Source organism: Sphaeramia orbicularis, chromosome 1 (genome assembly GCF_902148855.1).
Source record: "Sphaeramia orbicularis chromosome 1, fSphaOr1.1, whole genome shotgun sequence".
Classification (NCBI taxonomy): domain Eukaryota; kingdom Metazoa; phylum Chordata; class Actinopteri; order Kurtiformes; family Apogonidae; genus Sphaeramia; species Sphaeramia orbicularis.
The window spans coordinates 42,774,736-42,791,148 of NC_043957.1; the positions used below are offsets into that span (position 1 = coordinate 42,774,736).

A 16,413-nucleotide genomic window follows, 5' to 3' on the forward strand; every position below is an offset into this window, starting at 1 on the left:
AGTGCAGACAGAAAATACCATACCTGTAAAATGCCATGGTTAATGACTGGTAAATAGACCATTTACAATGAAGTATGAGAGAAGAACAACATTATTGAAAGCACTGTTATGTAATTTTTTTTTTCTATGATAAGTAGATGATTCATGATCTAAGATGTTGAGGTGACCCGGTGTGGGTAGGTAGATATAAGGATTAATTATAAACGATGTGAGCCTTGAGCCTGTGTGCTCTCTTTCCAGGACACTTGGAAAAAAAATATGTTTCAGTATGTTTTTTAATTTGTTGAATATTAGTCATTATTGTCAGATGTATCAGGTGGTTCGTCATTTAATTTTCCATTTTTTAATTTCTTTTTTATAAGAGCTTACAGTTATGACTCTTCTCAAGACATAAATCAGTTAAGCAAGATGTACTTGTACACAAGGAGAGTTTCATCTGGTTTTATTAGAGTAATTAGGGCAATTGTTAGTTTATGCATATCCAAGGTACACTTTTAAGAGACACATGCTTTACAAAATAATTTGTTTGCTGATAAGGTTAGCTGGAAATAATATTATGCAGGGTCATCAGGTTGTTTACTGCATTTATGTTGTAATATGAAATGGTGGTGTGTAAATGCAACACTAATTACCAAAAACAAGAACTCAACAACAGCACTTCATGACATGTACAGTATATTATTATGTATTTTGGAATGGGCATGCATACTTTTTTTTTTTTTATTCCATTCATGATATTTATTTCTTCTAAATACTGACAATATATTTACAATCTGCCTCAGGGGGATTGTTTCTTAGCTCAACAATGACTGATCACTGACCTTGTGTATACATATATCCATGAAAACTCATGCTCTGTTTGCAGTTTCATAAAGTTGCACAAGCGGCAAAGTTCAGTTAGTTTTATGAACACTTCATCTGGTCACATGTGAACTATAAATCATTCCTAACATCAGTGTCAGTCAATAACTGCTGTAAAGTTAGCTCATGTCCATCTATAAAACGGTAAAGATGGTATCAATAGTGCACTGTGTTTATGGGAAGGCTTTGTTTCACTGATAGCGATTGCTTATCTAAAACATGCAAATCAGCATGGTCAAAGGGTTGAATTGTGCTCTTAAATTGTAATTAACAAAGTATAACAATATGGGTCATGTAAACATCTGCCCTAGCCATTAACTTACTTTCTACAAGGAGGGAGATGTCAAGGGAAAAGAAAGAATGAATCAAGTATTTTTGCAGTTGAAACACATTATAGTACTTATCAGAATATTTTTTTTTGCAAATTACAATTACAGATGTTGTTCATATGAAATATTTGGGTTTATTTTTCACTCTTGTCATCTTTGTCTCCTATTCTCACAGGATTTTGAGGCATGGGTGAATGACACAGCAGAGCATGGCTTTGTTGTTGTGTCATTTGGAGCTGGGGTCAAGTACCTCTCCCATGACATTGCTTACAAACTGGCAGGTGCCCTTGCCAGGCTGCCCCAGCGTGTCGTCTGGAGGTAAAGTATCTGTTCTTCTCACTCCTCACTGATTCGCACCTGGCACTGTAACAGATGTGAACACAATTAGTTAATTTCCTTTCATTTGGCAGCAACCAATAATATTACCTAACAGTGACACATAAGTGTTCAAAGTCCATACTCCGACCATACTTTCACCATAGTTTTGTGGTTATTACATATAGCTCTGCATGCAGTTGTCTATTCTACACTTAATGTGTCACAATATATGGATGAGGATCACTGTTATCTGAAATGTTTGAGATTGCAGAGTAAGCAGAGGTAAATGTGATTTCAAATCTAATCTGATCAAATAATTTACCCAGAATGACACAGCTCTGACTCTTTAACATGACCTGAGTGGGAAAACACTGAAAAAATGGAAAAAGATAGAGGAAGTTAGTGATAGAGGATGAAAAAAAAAGGAAATTGGATTTACTCATTTCCCAATGCTCACACCACCATTCTCAAATCTGTTAATCCTTAATGTGTTATCCCAGAGTAGTGAATTATTGACCATGTTCACACACAGATGGTTTTGCTATTTCATCTCACAAAGAACCAAAGAATGATTATTTAAACACCCACAGTAAGTGTTGTAAGGTTGCACAATGCATTATCAGACCAAAAATGTTTTAGATACTTTGGTCTATTCTGGTATGTATAAGTAGGTCTCACAAACCTCTTGTAACAAAGCTTCAGTCCAAGAGCATATTTGTCCCCAACCTGACTTCCTCAGGTATGTGGTGTCCCTTGGTTAATATTTGAACTTGCAATTGTGTGCAGACACTGGTGCAGGCCTTTGCCTGTACAAACACACTAAAGAGTTTACACTGATGTAGATTCTAAGGTCTTTCATTAGGTGTGTCCATGCCAGAATAATTACAGTTTGGAAATGTTGCATTGCTTGAATCAGTTTGCCTTTACTTACTTTTGTGCTTTCAGTTTCTTTATAGTTTGTTTTAGCTAATTTAGTTGTATTACTGTAAATGTAACAAATGTTCAGTGTTAAAATGGCATGGTTTTATTTTACAAAGGGAACAGCTCTGAACTGAACACTCATTGTCCTCAAGTTGCTGTAGCTCTGGTATGTAACAAAATGCTCTGTCATGATACAGTATATGTTTAAAATGCAGAGGTGAGACTCGTGTAGCTTTTTTGTTTAAATAATTAAACATCTCCAGAGTGAGAAATGTTTGCAGTAGACACCGTGTTCCAGTTAAATACTGCCACAAACTACAAAGACCATTTCTTACTGTAGTCTTTAATAGGGAACACTTTTTGTGACCATAAAAAGAAAAAAACATGCTGGGCAAGATGTAGACATTAGAGGAAATATGCAGAATACAAAAAATGACAATATAATCTTGTTTATCTGGCAAAAATAAATGGAAGTAGTTCAAAGTTGTTATGAAAGTCTAAGGCAAAGAAAGAAATAAGTGATTCCATGGATACAGAACTGCACAACTGAAGATAAATGTACCTTTTGTAAGCGAAAAAAAGGAAAGAAGGAAGTCCAGGTGCAGTAAGTATTGTTTTTATCACAGCCATAAACAGCACTCGTACATGTCCTGTGGTAATTATTAAGTACATTCTCATACTGATGGCTAAATTAGTGGAAAAAAAGTCAAAACTAAAAAACAAAAACTATAGTGAAAAATCCAAAACTATTATAACCTTGCTCCCCATCTTACTTGTGATACCTAAAGTACTTGAGTTATCAACCCTGCAAATTTATAAATCATCAGAAAACAGCCACAACACACACAAGGTAAATTAAACAAGACCAGTCATATACTGATCTACTTCCAAATGATGACACACAGCAGAGGCAGTTAGTTTTAATTAGTTTTTAGAGCAGGTTTGTTAGTGTTTATTAGTTTTCATTATTCTCTAAATGCTTAGTTTCAGTTTAGTTTTAGTATTAGTTTTTTCATAGCTTTTATCTTCCTCGCTATCATTTTCAAAGAAAACCCATACAGGACTCTGCTGCTTTCTCCCAACTTTAGTCTCCATGGCTACATTCAGACAGCAGGCAAATGTGGCCCAAATCCCATTTTTTGCCCCTATGTGGACTCAGATCAGATTCATTCATGACAGTGTGAACAGCACAAGTCACATGGAATCTGATCTTTTCAAATCAGACTTGGGCCACTTTCAAACGTGGTACAGAATCAGATACATATCGAATTTTTAAAAATGTGACCGCAATCTGAACAACCAGGTCCCATAGAATGCGACTTTGATGTCATTAGGGGTCATGACACACATTACACAGACGGAGGACTTTGCAATGCCAAACAGGTTGACCAAGGTGCAGTAACCTGCCCCTGTTGCAAACCAATTTAGCCCCACTCCTACTCGCTTATTCAAGGAGATGGGTCTCCTGAACAACATGTCTCGCCTCAAAAGTCTCGAGGCAAGGCGCTGACAAATGAGGTGAAAGGTATTCCTTGACATTCTGAAGTTCTGGAAGAACTCCTGCTCCGTTAAACCAGTCACATCCCAATCCCACCACCTGACTCTGACACCAACCACATACTCCTCTGTACGGATGCTGCAGTTATTGCTCCGCATTGAGACATCATTTAAATATTCATTTTCTTTCTCCTTTTCATCCTGTCTAATATCACCCACTCAAAAATTTGCCGGCTGCCACCACACATTGTTTTTAACATTAGACCATAAAGTACACCGACTGCCGCCATGTTCACTTTCTTAAACACCGTTGTGTGCGTGATGTCATTAATGATCAAGTGCGCATGCCGGTTACTTCAGGAGCGTGTGTTGTTCACACAGCAATCTGTAGACGGGCCACATTTAAAATATAATGTGAACAGCCAAACAAGAAATCAGAATTGAGCAATAAATCAGAAATGGGCATTAAGGCCTGCAGTGTGAACGTAGCTCTAGTTGCCAGGTAGAGTGGGGACGAGAAGTGACGGACCGTGAAGTGCCGTCAGCTAAAATTGCTCGTGCAAAACAAATCAATTTTATATCAATCCGACATTGACAAAGACGAAAACGAAGGGAATTTTATCCACAATTTTTACATGTTGCAGTTAGTTTTGTAAGCACACAATACAGTTTCAGTTAGTTATCATTTTTTTTCCTTTAATTATAGTTTTTATTTATTTCACTTAACGAAAATATTTTTTCAATTCAAATTTTCATCTTTTCGTTAGTTCTCGGTGATGATAATAACCTTGATGGGGAGGTGGGGGGAGTTCTTGATCAGACTGTGTTCGCATTGTCTGTAGTCAGAAATGTTGGCATATTTATTACCATTCTTGGCAAGCAGTAATGTCTGGAATGGGGAACAAGTTTTCCGTAATGGCTCACATGTGTCAGGTAAATGCATACTTTCTACATGAGAGTGAAGTGAAACACTGATCTAAACTTTCGCTTTACGTAGAACGCGTTGAGTAAGGCCCAAGAATGTGCATGCGCCTTCCAAACTGAAATGGAAAGGAAAGAGGGCTGATGAGAGGGACAGAGACCAAGCCAAATGAATCGTGTCATTGATAATTGGCTGCATGAATGTAGGCTTAGATTGGCAGGACAGTGAATTGGTGCTTTGTTGAAGAAAGAAAGAGATGAAAGGCTTTGGGTTAGGGAGGGAAGGAGACGGATGGAAGGCTGGCGGTCATAATGTTGCATGCATATGTATTGTGCGCTGTATTTGTTGGAAAATTCTTACATACACACACTACGGCTGCCAGCAAGCATACACATACCATTCATCAGCACCACAGAGAAACTAAAGGGTTAAATTCTAAATGTCTGCTTGAATGAGTGAAGCCCTTCAGAAGAACTACGTCAATATGAACTCCTCATTGTTGTTCTTTTTTGCACAATATCCTTGATTTAATCAGCTAAAATAACCTGGTATATATGCAGTATTTTGTTAATAATAAGCATACAGTATTAAAAAATACTCTTACTGAACTTACCTTAACTGTATGACAAAATCATCCATACTTTTTTCACATAGAATGAATAATAATGATGAATTGTAGAGACAATGTGAAATTAAACTTGATGTTTTTCCTTACAGATTACTTTTTTGGTTTATCTTTGATTTCATAAAACATCAGAAAATGATAAAAAAAAAAAAAAAACATCCTGCTGTAACAAATTCTCATCAGTCAATACGTATTGTTTGGAGTTCCTTATTCTATCTTTTTTTTTCTCCATGCTTAGATTCTCAGGAGTCCCTCCTAGTAACCTTGGCAACAACACCAAGCTTGTTGACTGGATGCCTCAGAATGACCTATTAGGTGAGTACATTGAATGGATTTTTTAATCAATAGTTATATCATGTAGTGTATATTAATAGTATCCACATAATGCTCTTTCACCACATCATAGGGCAGTGTTTTTCAGCCGTGGGGTCGGGACCCCATGTGGGGTTGTGTGGAATTCAAATGAGGTCACCTGAAATTTCTAGTGGTTGATAAAGATAAAAATAAAAACTTAGTAATAAAAAATATATGGTGAGTTGAGAGGGACAATCACAATCCATAAAAGACATGACAAACTGTGAAGCTGAAACTGAAGCACTGTGGTACTGTTTATCTTTCAAATGTTCATTGTGGTCAGTTTAAGATGCTGCAGCTCTTTCATAATTTATAGTTTGAGTTATTGTTTGTTCAGTATTAATTGTCAGTCTTGTTAAATCCAAGCTGGACTGACTGTACATATCCTGACCAAGGAAAATAAAATTCTCACTTTGTGCAGTAATCTACACCTGACTTTTCTGTCTCCATCCATAATAATAATATACATTATATAGACTAAATATTATCTAAAATTAATGTTTATTTGCAACATTGTATAGCAAACTATTACATGACAAAAAAAAAATTTAGAGAAAAATTGTCTGTGTTTTGAATGTCTGGGGTCACCAGAAATTTGTAATGTTAAAATGGGGTCACGAGCCATAAAAGGTTGGGAACCACTTCCATAGGGACTCGAGTCGACCTAACCGTACTTATTAATTGCGCTTTTCCTCTGGGGTCAGTGTTGGGAATGGCATCTGCTACCTGATACATTTTTGATATCACCTTAAAAAAGATTCACAGAAAGCCAAGCTGTTACCAGTAATTGACCCAAAACACCTACTGATTAACACTGCAGCAGTTTCATGCTGGCTTTGCTATGACAGGTTCCATTTTTTGGAACTCTCTACACCGGAACATCAAAGTATCACTCAGCTGAACAGGTCCCCTGCAGTTGAAAAGCGTCAATATTTTGTAGCACGGGCAGAGTCTTCCTGTCTAGCACTGGTTGGAGGCATGTTTTGACACCTTTCACTCATCCTCGCTTTTTTTTAGGCGTTTTCTCTCTGTGTGGGGCAGGTGTAAGGTGTGAGTTCCTCTCATACTTACCGGCAGGTGTACACTACTCTGTGCCAATAAGCATTTAGTTATTGACAGTTGGTATGATAGTCATTAAACATGCACTGGCAAAACTAATTCTTTGGTTCATCTGACTGGTCTGAATGCTTCCAGTAAGTAATTTAAAACTGACTTGACTTTTCCTGCTACCTTGTGTGGGTCATGATGTGACGTATTAAGAGGAATGGCATTAAAAATGTTAATTATCTGTCATGGTGAAACAGTGGAGACCTAAAAAGCCCTTTAGTACATAGTGGTCTGGAAAGACGTCTGGAATAAAATCTTAGGATTATCTTGAGTAACTTGTGCAATTGTGAAAGATGCTGTTGTTGAGCTTTTAGGATTTTTAAAGATAATAGTCTGAAAGTCCTCCAATGAAAAAGAGGAATTGCCATATCTCAGGAAAATTGTACTTTCATTTCTGTTCAAATTTGAGGTTTCCAATTCTGTCACAATGTTAAAATGAACTTTAATTAAAACTTTAAAAGAAACAGATGACTGGCTTCCTCAGGTTAATGACATTATTGTAAGGTTCATTTCAAGACATATTTCAGTCATTAGTCAAAGTCAGCTTTATTGTCAGTTTTGCCATATACGTACGTACAGAAAAGGTCCACGGTGCAGCAGGAACATAGTTTAAAAATAGAATAGAACTATAAACATAGAATAGAACTATGAGCTCATATGTTCATGATCAGCACTAAAGAGTACATCATACAAATATCCACCTGCCCTACTTGATATTTGCCAGCAACGTTCATTTTTCATTATAATTGTGTGGCCTACATACATGTTAACAGCTATGTGGGTTTGTCCATACTGTGCACACACGGATCCTGGTTGAATGTACAGGTAAATATACTTAAATGTGGTTTTACCTGCGTCAACACATTAATGTTTGAAAACTGGATCCTGTAGGATCATACCTGTTGAATTGTTGTCATTCCAAGGCAAACAGTGAAATACAATCCTTTAATATATTGAGACAAATGAAAAAGATTATCTTCCTTGTTCGGGGCACAAACTGTTTCTTTAACTTACTAACTACTACCTAAGTTCCAGAGACACACCCAAATAGTACAATACTGATTAGTGGGTTAGCTGATGTTTTTGGCCTCAAGTTTCAATAGACAGAATTTTTATGGTGTTACTGAGCAAACGTCTGTAATAACCTTTCAGCATATTGTCATTCAGGTGGTCTGAGAGGAATCAGACTTAAATACCAGCTAATGGCTTTGTTTTCAGGATTAAAAAAAAAATAGTCTGTGATGGTAGATTTTTGCCAGTCACAGATCTTTTCAGAAACAGGAATAGAAATCAGGTGACTGGTAATCATTACAGACTCGTAGGCTTGTCACAAATGTAATATAACTTTGATTTTTTACTTCACTTTTCCATAGCAGCATGGAACTGCATATATCTTTAAATACAGTCTATGTTTAGGACAAAGAGGAGAAAGCTGCAGGACGGATGTTTTTGGGATGTCTGCATACTATAGCTTTAACTCAGGCTCAGTTTTAAACATTGGTAAATCAAATTGGTGTCCTTGAACCTGTCCATAACATTAGACGCTGACCAGGTCAAATCGATGATAATGTTAGGACCTCGACAAAAACTTTGAGTTTTCAGCTACGATCAAAGAGGCAAAATATTAATCACAATCAGCTTCATGATACCAACTATCCAGGATCACTGATGTTAGTTCTAGTAAACCAGATAAGGACCACAGCTGATGATACAGAAGTGAGCTGCTGTGTCTCCATTGGTTGAATATATTCTCTGAATGTTATTGAAACTGTACAATCATATACACATTCAAGACATGAACAGTCTTCCTCCCACCTTCAGAAGTTGGGTAGCAACACTGAGTTTAAAAAAAAAATGTTGAAAAAGTATGTAACCTGTAAGAAATGTCACAAAATAACATTGCTTCCTGTCTCCTATGTAGGTCATGCCAACACAAGGGCCTTCCTGAGTCACGGTGGCCTGAATAGCATCTACGAGGCAATGTATCATGGGGTGCCTGTGGTAGGTGTTCCCCTGTTTGGAGACCACTATGACACCATGACTCGTGTGGCAGCCAAAGGGATGGGTATCATGCTACACTGGAAGACGATGACTGAGGAAGACCTCTACACAGCCCTCACCAGCGTCATTAAAGACAGCAGGTTAGATCTCCATGTCCTGCTTGGTATATGAGGTTATTGTTTATCAGTGCCATCTGGTGACCACTTACTGCATCAGCATACTGTGAGTGACAGTTAATAAGGTTTGTTTTCTGATCCAGTTCTTAGTAAGCACATTTAGAACAACATTTTACACTGTTTGAGTTTTGTTTTTTTATTTGTTCAAGAAAGTGAGCTCTGACATCGATTTGGTCAACTAGGACAAAAGAGTAATTTACATTAATTCCAAGAATAAAATCAAAAATCTTACAAAAATCTTACTACAAACACCTACAGTAGTGGGAAAAAACTTTCAACTTTAAAAAAAAAATTTATACAATCTTAATATTAAAATGAAATATTTGTAGAATTTTTTTGTGTGTTTTCAAAGGTGTGGCTGCATCAGACAGCAATAGCATAAAGCATTTGGCTATGTCTAACAAGAAAATATAACAAAACCAAATTCTTAGCATTTCAGGCCCCGATTGTGTTTCATTATCTTGCTGAAACATCCAGTTTTTGACTGACCAGAGTACATGCGGAGAATGGAACCATACTTTAATACAGAGTTCAATGACTTATTTTACATCTACAAAATACAAAAATAAGGCTTCTATGACAATATCAGTAAAATAAATGTTATTTTTAGGGTACCGCCAGCACAAGCACGCCTTCTTTCCACCATTCACAAAGATCAGCCAGGCCATCCTGTGACCCGGGCCGTCTACTGGATCAGCTACATTCTTCGTCATCAGGTGCCAACCACTTACGCTCTGCTGTATATGATGTGTCCCTCTACCAGTACTTCCTGCTGGATGTGATTTTCACTGTAGCGGCTGCAGTGGCTCTTATAAGCTTTGCTCTGTAACCGGTTGGGGACGAATGCTGAGGGCAAAGTTTGGAGATCAGAGCAGAAGAGGAGGCGTCACCAGGGATGATGGTAACATGGCCAACGACATTGTCATAGTGAGAGCATGGCCAATGGGAAACACAAACGCAATGGCTCCTTAAAAAATGAGAAGAAGATGAATTAATGTTTTGCATGGCCAAGAGGAATGAGGAAGAAGTTGCCCCAACGACACAGCTCTATGTTTGGTTTAGTGGTTTTATAAAAGCTTGGAGACAACGCTGGTCTTAGGTCTGCGTCAAGAGGCAACTGCTACTCAGTCAAGCAAGATCCTGTGGGAGGATGCACAATGGGTTGTGAGGGGACAGAACAGGGCATCGGGTGCTCAAAATCTGTGTGTTTGCATGTGTGGATGTATGTGTATGTGTGCACTGAGACAAATTTAACGAAAACTCTTAACGACAGCAGCTACAGCAATACAACACCAAATTGGAAAGTTGTCGAGGAAGAAACACAGGAAGGACACAGTGGAGAACATTGTTTCTATATGTGCATCTTCTCTCCTGCATGTTCTCTGTTGTCTTCCTGCCTTCCTTACCAGAGGGCAAGTTCTGAGCGCCAACCCCTCATCCTCAGAATAAAAATAAACAAAAAGAAGATAAGTTATGAAATATTTAGGATTTAATATTGTTAACTGCAAACTCTGCTTCAGTAAGTGTATGGTAAACTGTAAATAGAGGACACATCTATTATTACTGTACAAAATGCATTTTAATCATGGACCTTTTAACCTTGATGCTATTTTTAATTTATTACATGTATAGTTCTTATGAAACTGAAGTGATGTACACTCCCGCCTCTGAGCTAATATTAGCACAATGTTGTGTCCTTGCATTGGTGAAAGAAAAACCACTGGTAGTATACTAATCATAAGCACGCACAGGTCTGTGCTTTGTACATTTGCATTAGCTGCATATTCATGGTGGTCCTACTTTAAACAAAAAAATATTTTAATTAGCTTACCTTTTCACAGGGTAGTGCCAACGGGTGGCTGCACTCTGCTGTGTCTCCTTGTCACTGGACTGACAGTTTGCTGCAGCTGAGAATAGCTCAGCTGAGGCCTGTCTGGCTTACCAGTGTGAAAAGGGCTATTGTGCATTTATTAGAAGACATGAAGGTAATAACTACCAAGAATACTGTGGATAGGCCGGGCCAGATCATCCTCATCTGGTCAGGTGATTTATGCTCATCCGCTTTGACAGTCACTCATCTTCATTCCACATTCACCATCTATTTATAAATTATTGGGTCCCTTCATTGCCATTTTTGACATGGAACATCGTCCCTCTATCATGTATTTGTTGGATAATGTTGCAAATGCACATTTTAACTTAAACCATCGAAGTAGGACTTTCATTCTATTCCATTTGATGTTTCTTCTTTGCAAAGGATTGTCAGATTACACTTATGATGTAATTATATTACCTTATGAGTTGTGAATGATTCACATTCTCTAAGAGGCCTTTTACAATGCAAATATTGTGTAAACAGTATGCTTGAATACTGATGTGTACATCTCATTGGTAGTGTTCAATGCTTTGCGTGCTTCAGATCACTGTACAGCTTTTGACTGAGTGTATGAAAAAAACAAAAAAAACGGGCATAGAAGGTTTGTATTAGCCTATTGACAGTCACGTAAAAATAACCATTGGCTTTTTTGCTACTCACTGGAGACATGTCATTATACTGTGTGCCCGTAGTGAAGCAAAGAATTGTTCTTTCAGTAAGACCAAATTTGCCTTCAGTAGTTTTACTTAATCATCTTATATGTCTCTCCTTTCTTGCCAGCATTAAGACGCCATGTCTTTAAATTCTTAATGCAGATGAAGGAGGGGTGTAAGGAGAAGGAAAGAGTGACAGATACAACAACGGTGCACTCCACATAGTTAATAGTAATGTGTCCCAGCAGCAAAATTGTCTTTCTTGAACCCCTGTCAGGGAGGACCAAAGTTAAAAAAAAAATATTCATTGGCGTTTGTAGGGATTTAAGATATATATATATATTATTAATTGATATTCAGAGAGGACAAGTGTTTATTGACAAGAGATGCAGATATCTGATCAACATTAAACTATGTAACAGGCTGTTTTTCAACCATCAGGCCGCATTAATTTTCCCGTTGCACAGTCAACACACAATATCTACATAGTTTTGCAGGTTTCAGAGCTAAAACTTGGCATCTTAGCAAAGAAATTGTTTACCAAATTATTTAAGAACTGCAATGTAAAATGAAACAGAAGAAATGCTATCACTTAACCAGTTACATTTTCTGAGGTGTTAGCATCCCACATGTTCACGAATACTGTGTAATATGTGAAAAAAGCTTCATGATCTTCCTTTCTCTGTGAGCTTTAAAAAATACTTGTGGGATCAATCCAGCCCAGCTGAAAACAGAGACTATTACAGTACTGTATACTTGAATCTTCATCACCATCATTACCATCATCATCATCATCATGAATAATGTCTTCAGCTGATGGGCATGGTATTTGTGTCTGCAGGTACCGCACAAGCTATGAACAGGGTCTGGAAAAAAATATTTGTGCATCTTTTTTTTATTATTATTATTATTATTTCAGTATTAATGTTGTTATGGCCTGTGTTGTTAAATGCCCATAGTGCTGTCTTTAGTTTCTGTGCCCTCTTACTCTGCAGCCTGACATGTCTCTGTTCTTGTGTCATTTGTATTTCATGAGCTTGGAGACTTTCTTTATTCTGTCTCAATAGTGCACATGCTTGTTCAATTTCTCTGCCTCTTTTTTTTTTTTTTTTTTTTTTTTTTTTTTTTTTTTTTTTTTTTTTACTTCTAACTTGTGTATTTTGCATTCTGTGTATCCTTTTCTTTTTGCCCTATTTCTCTTCCACTTGCAAGTTAGGTGGGATTACTTACTTACTTTTTTTTTTTTTTAAAGAGATTTGATTTTGTTTACCTCTCCAAAAGATATAAACTTCGCAGTTTTCCTGTCATGTGTGTCCATGTTGTAAATAGTACAATGTAAACAAAATACTAATGCTGAATAAAAATTACATATTTTGTTTGCAGAGATGATTGAAATTTCTTTGTAAAACAGAGTGAAATGACTGTAATTCTTCATGTAAGTGATTTACACATGTGAGTACAGCCACATTGAAGAAACATACAAAAATCCACACTTTTGTTGCCTTGGAATGCTAATGTTCATTAAAACAGTCTCAGTTTGATAGGGGATGTATAGACTTTCTGTTGGCAATTGTTACCAAGCAGCAAGAGGTTTGTAGGTATCAAATGGTAGAATCATCTAAAGTAGCCAACTGCATACCTACTTGCACACAAGCCGGGTGGATAGATAGGGTTATCTAATGCTGTATGCTAGTGCTGAGTGAAGCTGGGGTAACAAAACACCCAGCCTGGTACCCTGACTCGCTCACTGGCCCTGTTAATTATTCACACAGCCTGCAGGGGCCTGCAGACCTCACACACACACACACACACACACACACACACACACTCAGTCAAAAGCATCTGCAGGTATGTTTATTTACGTTCTTGAAGTTGTTTTCTTTTGTTGTCGCTGGTGGCTAAATTGGGCACTGTTCTGTTAACTGAGACAGGAAGGGGGAAAGAAATGGAGGGTAGGCGTGCTGATGAGGAATCTGATATCACAAAAGGCACAGTGGGCATCATTCATGACATTCTCCTTTCTGTCTCAACCATCCCTCCCTCCTCAGACCTTTCAAGTGTGTATTATCTCCCTCCTCTTCACCTCAAAGGATTATCATCCGGACCAATTATCCACTTTGTGTTGGAAGTGTATGGAGTAAGAGTCCTCCTCTTTGCACAACATCTAAGTGATGGATTTGCCAATAGTTTGACAATAAGGTGTGTTCTAATCTCCTGCACGCTAAAGCACACATCTGTATGTGAGTAGGGTTTGTATTTGTACAGTTCACTGGAGATGGTGGACCTCCTTGTGCTTGGTTGTGCATATGAGTGTGATGCCTAAGGGTGTGTTCCAGTTTGGAAATTATTGAGTTGTACGGGGTTAAATGAATGATGTTTCTTCTCCAGTGTTTATTCATCTCTGCCACGGCATGAGAACTCCAAAAGCTGTACCTGGATGGATCTGGCCAGAAGCATATATTTCTTTGGAACTGCTTTGAAAGAATTGAACATTTTTTTCCACCATTAAATCAACCTAGAGACAGAGTGACCTGGAAATTCAAGAGGTCAGGTTACCACAATACAAATGAAAATAAACTGAAGTACAGTAAATTGTGTGGGCACATAGCTGGGGAGGTAATTGCAGAGCTGAAAATAGCTTTATTTCTCCTTAAGTGGGTTTTTGGTGATGCATTTGTGGATCGTCCTCACACTTTTCCTTTCAAATTTTCACATTTCAGTTGTGTTGCTGCGAAACCACGTGAGAAACAGTGGAAAAACAAAAATAGTCCAAATCCTAGCATGTATTTTGGGATATATCTGGGCTTATTACAGCAGAGTCAGGTGCAATAGAGTGTGCAGTATGTACTTTTCTCTTAAGGCTAAAAATAATTTGCCCTTCTTCAGAAAGCACTAAGCCTGCACTGGTTGTTGCCTTGTCACCCTCAAGATAAGAACAACAGTAACAAGTACATTCTGCAGGTCTGGAGAACACTTGTCATAAACAGAAATGTACATGAAAAAACTCTACAAAGTGATTGTCTATGGCTTTCTTTGCCTTTTATTGACTCTCTCTGCCTTTAGTAGCTCAGGGAAAGATAGAATGTACGATCATTCCTTAGGATAAATATGCTAAAGGTTAGGATCGATACACCATGGGGGCTACTTCTGCTTAATTTAACAAATGGTCAGTGTAACTAGCACCATGAGGAAGGTTTATTCATGTGACTCCAAATAAGAAAGCATGTGAAGTAGATGTTTTATTGCAGGTTATACTTTTGTCCAGTAGAGGGTAGTAGTATTCCATAATTTCCTGCTTTGGTCATTTTACTATTCTCTCTTATTCTATCTGTTTCAGCCTTATTTTAGTTTTTTTTCTGCCTCCACCAACAGTTGATGGACCTGTTGACTAAAATATAAGATGTGAGAAGCAAGAGGTGTGATGCAAAAACCTTGCAATAATATATCATATGTGTGTGTGTGTGTGTGTGTGTGTGTGTGTGTGTGTGTGTGTGTGTGTGTGTGTGTGTCTTATTTTCACTGTAGTTTCATGTGAAGCGTGAGCCGCTGTTGTCATTCTCCAGCTGCGGTGCCTATTAAATCTTCTCCAATCAAAATCTATGGACCCAAACTCTAGATGACAGATGTGGCCCGGCACCAGAGAGCAGAAGCCTTACTAATTCATACACCAGCAATGCTCGAATAACATATTTGTGTTACTTGAACATAAATGATCCATGCGGGAAAACATGATTTCTTCAGCAGCACAAAGGAGCCAAAAAGAGAAAAATAGAAGCAATAAATAGTTTTGAGAACCAAATATTATAACCTGTGATATTTGTGTGTGTTAACTAATATATGTGTAGTGTCATGTATATTTATATCCCTCTGTGTGTGTGTGTGTGTGTGTGTGTGTGTGTGTGGTGTGTGTGTGTGTGTGTGTGTGTGTGTGTGTGTGTGTGTGTGTGTGTGTGTGTGTGTGTGTGTGTATGCATGCATTTGTATGACTGCATGTGCGCATGTCAGGGTGTTTGGGATAGATGGAGGCCTGTCACTGTGTCACCATGGAGATAAGAGAAGCCTGACAGCAAGGGAGAGAGAATGACAGCTTTTATATCAATCATACTGACTTATAACTGTGTGTGAGTGTGTGTCTTTGCGAAGGTGTGTGTAAGTTCTAGTGTGAGGAAAGGGTATTAAGCCCGAATCAAAAATAAATCAATGTCATGTGGTTTGTATGTCAGCAGCTGTTGTCACTTTGGCCTCACCTCAAGCTGTAATCTCTAAACTCCACTGACCACACGTAAACTCACACATACACACATGTGATGCACTGACACACAAACAGACAGATGCCAGTATGTGTCACCCATGTCTAAGTGCCTGGACAACACCCAGAAGAAGCAATTTGGCCAAATGTTACCTTGGCAGAAAAACATACATGAATATTTCAGCTTCTCTCTGTCTTAATTCCTTTCCGCTCCTCTCTTTCTCTGCTATGAATTCTTCTTCGACATTCCTTCTTGTTTTCTGATCACACTCTGTCTTCCTTCCATTCATTTTTCCATCATCCTTCTCTTTCCACACTTTCTTACGTTGTAACCGTCTCCAAACATCATCCAACCCAGAGCCTCGGCTCAGGGCTGTAAGCTGATGCAGCGTATCTGTGAGGAATTGGGAATTCAATGTAGAAAATCAGGCTTTTGAGTTTTCAGCCAGATATTTAATTATGGGACTGAATTATAGCTGTGTCGCTGCAGGGACACAGCAGAGAGGTAATGTGACTAAGTAAAC

At 37.9% G+C, this 16,413-nt stretch overlaps 1 pseudogene; it reads left to right on the top strand.

Annotated features, from left to right (window-relative positions):
* LOC115417855 (2-hydroxyacylsphingosine 1-beta-galactosyltransferase-like) overlaps positions 1–10,571 on the top strand; it is a 34,862-nt pseudogene extending 24,291 nt beyond the window's left edge.
* Positions 10,572–16,413: the final 5,842 nt, after the last annotated feature.